Here is a 9,034-nt window from a genome sequence, read left to right as displayed (position 1 = left end):
CAAAGTCTTCTTCAACAATGTAGCATCCTTTGCCTTTACCTCTGTAGTCCTTGTTGTCCTCTTTCTTGTTCTTGAGGTTGCCTCCATCCTTGTAATTTTTCTTTTGGTGTGCATCTGGCTGCAATGTGACCAACTTCATTACAATTGAAACAAATGATTGGCAACTTACCTTTGAATTTGCCTCTTCCTCTGTGAAATCTTCTTGCTAGTAGTGCCTCCAATTGGTCTACATCATCTTCATTAGTGCTGCTATCCCTAGATACATACTTTCCTTGTCCACTATTTTTCTTTGTTTGCACCTCCTCATTGTCATGTATTGTTGTCTTGGCTTTGAATGCAGATTCAAAGTTTTTTGGCTTGTAGTTGTCAAAGTTGGATAGCTCAAAGGTAGCGAGTCTTCCAATTATTCCTTCAAATGACAATGTGTTGCCTAGTACACACCTTAGCTCTTGGATGGCTGATACTCTTATAGCATAGATAGGAAGCAAAGTTCTCAAGTATTTGCTACATACTATTTCTTTTGATAACCGTCCTCCTAGGTTTTTTTATGGCACTTAGCACTTCTTTCATCCTTGCACTATATTGAGCAACATTCTCTCCTTCTTCCATTTTCATATCATCAAACTTTCCTCTTAGGCTCTCTCTTTTGGCTCTCTTGACATTATCATCTCCTCCATAGATGTTTGATAATGTTTTACACATCTGATGTGCAGTATCACATTCTTTGATGTCATCATACTCAACATAGCTTAGTGCTGAAGCAATCTCTAACATCATTTGATTGTGCTCCTTCTTCTTGTTCATGTCTTCTGTAGTGAGGGCTCCTGTAGGGTCTACATGATCAACTGTGATTAAGGTCTGTGCATAGTCATGTATTGATCCAAGGTACAGCTTCATCAGACTTTGCCATGAAACAAACTTGTCTTTGTTTAGCTTGGGAACTTCTCTCTTGGACATCTTGATCTTCCTGCTGCTAGTACCTTGAAACAAATCAGCAGTGGGCTCTGATACCAATTGTTAGAATTCTTTTAGAATAATTGAGAGGGGGAGTGAATCAATTATTCAAGCTCCAATAATGTCCAATACAATTTTTTTAATAAAATGGGGATGGATCAGAAGTACTTAGCCTTTTTAATTTGTTGTCAAATCCTTAATGGCATATAATTGAAATTATCATGCATGCAATTAAACATTAAACAATCATGAAAAGTAAACATGCATCACACCATAACATAAAGGATTTTTGTGACTTAGAAACCCTTCAGGAATAAGAAGGTAAAATTGGGGTGGGGATGATACCCACAAAATTGATTTCAACCACTTCTAATGGTTTTCCCTGTTAAAGGCCTGCCTTGTTAAAGGCTTTACACACTATCAGATGTGACCCTATTAAAGGATTTCTACACCCTGTTAGGAGTGTGCCCTATTAGAGGACTTAAGAACATTAAACTTAGAATGCCACCCTATTAAAGGATTTACATAGAGCTGTTAGGCCCACCCAAGTCCATAGGATTTATAGTCACCTTCTCAAAAGGACCTTTTATCCCTCTCTAAGGATCTCTTATCCTTCTCCTAAGGATCTCTTATCCTTTTCTTGGGGATCTTCTATCCTTCTCTTGAGGCTTATCCACCTAGCTATTAAGCTACCATAGCAATGTAGGATTTCAATGTCTAGTACAATGGTATGAAAGTACTAGGAAGGTTTTGACCTAATAAAGATTGAAACTCTAACCTTGCAGATTTCAAATCTCTCTTCAGTTCTTTTCTTTTCTTGGCTTTTCTTCCTTGTAGTGCTGATAGCTTCTCCACCCTTCAAGATCTATCTCCTTGAGTTCTTCCACTCCTTATGCCAATGCAATCTATGGTCACTTGATCAACTAAGAGTCTTAATCCTTTGTTCTTACTCCTCATTGTGTCCTCCTTTTGACACTTCACACTAGCCTTCTCTTGGCTTCTTTACATGACCACACTTTGATCTTTGACCTGAAACTCCTTATAAAGAATTTATGTTCTTCATTTCCCACTCAAATCTTCCTGCTCATCAATTTGATTTGATCTGAGAGAACGATATTATTTTCCCTCCAAATTGTACTTCATGATAAGTCCATCAATATTTGCTCAAAACTAGTTTTCATGGTTTACATGAAATTTTGTGACATCTACTCATCATCCTTATCATCCAACTAATTCACAAAATTCAATATAACAAACTTATCATTGCTGATCTGGTGAATCTTTTTGTCTTATCAATAATGTAGCAACTCAACATCATTGGTTTACTGATGCTTGACACCTTCTGTGTTACTCAGCTTCTACTACATTTACTGATGCTCAACACCTTCTATGTTACTCGACTTCTACTACATTTACTGATGCTCGACACCTTCTGTGTTACTCGACTTCTACTACATTTACTTATGCTCGGTACCTTCTGTGTTACTCAGCTTCTACTACATTTACTGATGCTCAGCACCTTCTATGTTACTCGACACTAGAAGAGTTTTCTTAGCACCCAAAGGATTGCTCGGCACACACTGAAGTTGAACTTGCTCGGCTTTAACTAGCTTGCTCGACACTCACAAATGAACTTAGTTAGGTTCTACAAATGGCTTAGTTAAACCTTACATCTTTGGTGTGTCTTAGTGTGTCCATTCCCTATGTCTTAGAGTATGTCATCAATACACTATTTCATCAGTGGCTTAGCTGATCCTTATACTTCATTGCAACATCATAACTTCAACCTTTCTCTAGGTGCTCTAGTTACATCTTATTGATTGCCTCCTCCTTGTCAATCAACCAATTGATAGTATTTGGATCACTTAAGCAATTTTCATTCCTGCAAGTAGCAAGTTTGACATCAATGACAAAACAATGATTGAAAACATTCTTTACCAATTCCATTATTCTTCATTCATAATCTTTTCTATCATTTTTAACATCTACAACTCAAAATTACTACAATTAAATTTTTTCACCTCCATTTTTTCATAAGATGAACTAGCCATCTCAATCTGCAAACAAGATTCAAAATGCTCTGCACAAAATTCCTACTCAACTTGAGATTAGCTCAAAAAACCCTACCCAACAACTAGGATCAAAATTTTATCAAGCTTTGATACCACTTGTAAGCAAATTTAGGTGCAGAAACAGCTTCCTACACCAATCCCTTAAGGAAAGTATTGTGCAAATTCCTATTAAATCCTTACAATTATAGATTTGATATTACTTAAACAATAATATTACAATCAACCATGAATACAAAAAATAGACAGAGAAAGAGAATACATAAACATAAAGATATGTCAATGGGGAAAGACCTTTCAGTAAAACAACCTCACCCCTCAAAAAGCTACACAATGTATTATCTTCAACATAAAGGTTACAACACACTTACAATGAAAGTTCTTTCAAGATAGAGAAGACTGATTCAATAGCAACCAACAATACACTTCTTACACTCTCCTATCTACAACCCTAAAAATGTTTATATCATGCACTTTCCATTTTAGGGAAACTTCCAAAGAAGAACTAGATTAGGGTTTTACCATTCTCTAGAAAAATAGGAACCCAAAAATTTTTAACCTCGGACACTAGATGGAGACTCGGGTGTACAATACTCAATGATCAATTGTCACATGTCTTCATGTCTTCACCCATCATCAAATCTTCCAAAGATAGTCGTATGCATCATAAGAATCCACCATAACCATTTCAACCATGATCTTCTTACACACAATTTTGGATGCCAACACATGCAAGTGGAGTGACACATCAATATGCCAACTAGAAATGTACACTCACACTTAATTAGATTATTTCTAAATATATATATTTACAAAATAAATAATAAGAATAGGAATTATCCAAGGTTGAGACATCTTATTCCTAACAAAAGAGGTATAGGTGGAAGATCCTAGAGAGGTAGTGGTAGATCTTATAGAGAAGCTGGTAGATATAACAATTTTGTGCAAGACAAAGACAAAACTCAATGGAAGAATGATTATAAAGGCAAAACCAAGTGGAAAGATAATAGTTCATATCAAGGAGGTACTAGTTCCTACTGAGAAAGAGGTAATTTTTATTCCACAAGTAGTTTTCATGGTAATTTTTTAAGATTTGTTAAAGAAGGACATAGATCCTTTGAACGTAGATCCTCTAAAAGTGGGCAAGGTAACAGAAATATTGTGATTCAAGGAGATATTGGGGGTTCATCAAGTGGACTTGAGGCTAGAGAAAAATTGATGGTGATAAGAACCTTGTGTAATAAGGGAAGTGATGGGGAACCTGTCTTAAGGAGAAGTCTTTTCAACACTAAATGTAAGATGGCTAGAAAATTCTGCAAGGTGATCATTGATAGTGGAAGTTCTACAAATTTGGTATTAGAAGAGTTGGATACCAAGTTATAGTTGTAGAGGCTGAATCATCCTAAACCCTATCATGTTTCATGGATCAAACATGAGCATAAGATATTGGTAAGTGAACAATGTATTGTGAAGTTCAAGATTGGACATTATTTTGATAAAGTTCTGTGTGATATTATGCCTATGGATTGAACTATCATATTTTATTGGGTAGACCTTGGAAATATAATAGATATTTTATACATGATGGAAGATTAAATCAATATACTCTTTGGGTGACTAGGAGAAAAAAAATATTGTTGCCTTTGATTGAAAGTCCAGATGAGGTTAATTGTACTGTTATTCAAATTTACATGTTTAATGGGAAGAAATTTGAAAAGGAAGTGAAGAAAAATCAAATTTTTTTCCATAATACTTAGAGGACCGAGTTTTGATAGTAATGACTACATAGAAGAAGTTGGTAATAATTGAGTGACAATAGAAATTGGTAGAAGCCAAGTACCAATAAAAATTGAAAGCTTGTTGAATGAGTATAAAGAAATTCTTGCAGAAGATATTCAAAATGGTTTACCACTAGTAAGAAGTATAAGTCCTTGTATGGATCTGCATCCTAAAGCTAGTTTTCCAAATAAAGCACCATATAGATTGACACCTAAAAAAAAAAAAAACTTAACATACAAGTGCATGAATTTTTGTAGAAGGGTTTGATCAGAGAAATTTTGAGTCCATGCATTGTACATGCTGTGTTAGCACCTAAAAAGAATGGAGAATGGAGAATGTGTATTACTTCCAAAGCTATTAACAAGATCACAGTGAAATATAGGTTTCCTATGATGAGGATGGATGATATAATAGATTTTTTGAGTGGAGCAAAGTACTTTACCGAGATTGATTTGAAGAGTGGTTATCATCATATCAAAATCTGAGAAGGTGATGAATGGAAGACTTCTTTCAAGACTAAAGATGGTTTGTATGAATGGTTGGTTATGCCTTTAGGTTTGACTAATGCATGTAGTACTTTCATGAGGTTGATGAATGAAGTTCTTAAAAGATTTTTGGCTAAGTTTTTTTATTGTCTATTTGGATGACATTCTGATATTTAGTAAGACTAAGGAAGAACATATTGAGCATGTTAGACAAGTATTGCAAATATTTAAAGAAGAGAAGTTAATGATTAACTTGAAAAGTGTTCTTTTATGCAAGAGAAGATTGTGTATTTGGGATTTTTGATTTCAGTTGATGGTTTCATAATGGATCTTGATAAGGTTAAAGAAATTTTGAAATAGCCTACACCTAAGAATGTGGGTGAGGTAAGATCATTTCATGTTTTGATAAAAGAAGTTTATAAGGTATTTTACTTATGTTTGTAATGCTACAACTGAGACAATGAGAGGAGATAAAAAGGAATTAAAGTGGACATGGAGCTGATAAGAGTTTTGAGACCTTGAAATAAAAGATTGTTGAGTTACCTATATTGGCTTTACCTAATTTCAATAAGGTATTTCAAGTTGAATGTGATACAAGTGGTAGTGCAATAGGAGCTATGTTGAGTCAAGAAGGTAAACCTGTTGCTTTCTTTAGTGAGAAGTTGAATGATGCTAAAATGAAGTATTATGTATATGATCAAGATTTTTTTACTATTGTTCAAGCCTTAAAGAAATAGAGATATTATTTGATTACTAAGGAGTTTGTGTTGTATACTTATTATAAAGGTTTATAGTACTTTGGAAGTCAACATAAATTGATTTAGAGACATATGAAGTGGGTAGAGTACTTGCAAAGTTTCACATTTGTTATCAAGCATAAAATTGGAGTCACTAATAGAGTTGCTTATGCATTGAGCAGAAGACATTCTTTATTGATTGAGATGACTGTTGAAGTTGTTGGTTTTGATGAAATGAAGGAGTTGTATGATACTGACCCTAATTTTTTAGGCATGGAGAGAGTGCAAAACACCAAATTTAATAGATCACGTGATTAAGTATGAAGAGTATTTTATTCAAGAAGGCATGTTGTTTTAACAAATTTAGTTGTCTATTCCTAAGAGTTCTATGAGGTTGAATTTGATTAAGGAAAAGCAGAGTGGTGGATTGACTGGACATTTTAGAATTGATAAGACATTGAGTTCATTGAAGGATAACTATTATTGGCCACAAATGTATAAGGATGTTCAAAAATTTTTAAGGAGTTGTGGAGTTTGTCAAGTTGCAAAAGGAGTAAGTCATAATACTAGTTTGTATACACCTTTTTTTTTTTTCTTGAGAAACCTTGGAGTGATATCAGTATGGATTTTGTTCTTGGATTACTTAAGACAATAAATTATGGGTATGATTCCATAGTTATTTTCATAAATATATTTTCTAAGATGGATCATTTCATACCATGTAATTAGACATCAAATTTTGAGCATGTTACTAAGATTTTCTTCAAAAAGATTGTTAGATTGCATGGATTACCAAAACATATAATTTCTAATAGAGACAGTAAGTTTTTTGGGTATTTTTAGAAGGCTTTGTGGAGATTTAGTTATACATTCCATCCATAGATAGATGGATAGATAGAGGTTGTGAATAGAAGCTTGGGTAATTTTTTGAGATGTGTAGTTGGAGATAAACCAAGTAATTGGGAGCTGGCATTTACACAAGATGAGTTTTCATATAATAATTTTGTGAAAAAAAGTATAGGGACAACACCTTTTGAGATTGTTACTAGAATGTAGCCTAGAGGTATATCAAATTTAAGGGATGTTTTTAGTGAAGAAAAGAGAAGTGTTGCAGGGGAAGAATTTTATGAATTTATGGATTCTTTGCGTAAGGAATTTAAATTAAGGATAGAACAAAGTAATCAAAAGTATAAGGAGAACATTGATAATTCTAAAAGACATCATATTTTTGAAGTTGGTGATGAGGTAATGGTTCATTTTAAGATGAAGAAGTTTGGACCTTGTAAGGTCTTGAGGAAGTTTGACAATGGTAATGTTGTAAAGAAGCTCAAGTGTAGAAGCAGCTTCCTACACTAATCCCTTAAAGAAAGTATTGTACAAATTCCTATTAAATCCTTACAATTTCATATTTGATATTGTGTAAACAATAATGTTATAGTCAACCATGGATACAAAAAATGGATAGAGAAAGAAAACACATAAACACAAAGATATTCCAATGGGGAAAAACCTTTCAGTAAAACAACTCCAGCCCTCCAAAACCTGCACAATTTATTATCTTCAACACATAAGGTTACAACACACTTGCAATGTAAGTTATTTTAGGAGAACAATGAAATAGAAGACCAATCTAATAGCAACATACTATATCACCAATACACTTTCTCACTCTACAAAATACAACCATAAAAATGCTTATTTCATGCACTTTCCCTTTTAGGGAAACTTACAAAGAACAAACGTATTAGGGTCTTACCATTCTTTGGAAAAATAAGAACCCAAAAAAATTTTGGGTCGATGCCCCAAACCTTGTGCATGAGTTGAAGACTCGAGTGTAAAGTACTCAATAATCAATTGTCACATGTCTTCATGTCTTCGCCCGTCATCAAATCTTCTAAAGATAGCTCTTATGCGTCATAGGAATCGATCATAACCATTTTAGCCATGATCTCCTTACACACAATTTAAGATGCTAACACATACAAGTGGAGTGACACATCAACATGCCAACTAGACATATACACTCCCACTTAATTACATTACTTGCAAAAAATACATTAACAAAATAAATAAGAAGAATAGGAAAAATCCAAGGTTGAGACACCTTATTCCTAGGATTCTCCCACTTTTTGAATACCTTGTAAGTGTAATAGGAACATAACAAGAACTAACTACTATAGGCCAAAAGGCCCATAGGCTCTGAACACCATCTAAACTTCTTTGTGCACACTAGTTTCATCAATGAATCTACAAGATTCTTTATTATATCTACCTTCTCCAAATTTACCTTTCTATCTTTCACCATATCTCTCACAAAGTGAAACTGCATATCAATGTGCTTCATTTTGGCATGGAAAGTTGGATTCTCAGTAAGGAAAATATCACTTGTACTATCACACCACATAGTAATCTATCCTATATCAACATCAACATCACAAAAAAAACTCTTAAGCCAAATGGATTCCTTATAAGCATGGGTAGTAGCTATGTACTTAGCTTTTGTAGTGGACAAAGCAACCACAAGTTGTTGCTTACTCATCCAACTAATGGCACTGCCAGACATAGTGAACACATAAGCACTAGTGGATCTCTTGTTTTTAAAATCACCTACCCAATCTAAATCCACAAACACATGAATACAAACTAAATAAAGAGCTCTAGAAGAGTTACCATGATAACAAATGAAGTAATTTGATGTACCCCTCAAATATCTAAATACTCTCTTAAATGCATCTCAATGTACCCATCTAGGATTAGCCATAAACTGACTTTGAACTCCCATTGCTTAGGCAATGTCTAGTCTAGTACCAACATAGCATACATAGGACCGCCAACTACACTAGCATAAGGTACTCTTCTCATGTCCTCCACCCCACTAAGAGATTTTGGACAATCATCTATAGATAAATTTGTTCCCATAGAAACAGGAACACACAATGATCTACAATCTACAATGTTGAACCTATCCAAAATAGACTTCACATACTTACTCTGACTCAACCAAAGTTTT

The sequence above is a fragment of the Cupressus sempervirens genome, chromosome 5 (assembly GCF_028749045.1).
Source record: "Cupressus sempervirens isolate cs-2001-9-10 chromosome 5, ASM2874904v1, whole genome shotgun sequence".
In the NCBI taxonomy this organism is placed as follows: Eukaryota; Viridiplantae; Streptophyta; class Pinopsida; order Cupressales; family Cupressaceae; genus Cupressus; species Cupressus sempervirens.
The sequence above is the reverse complement of the archived record's forward strand: the minus strand, read 5'-3'. Positions refer to the sequence as shown.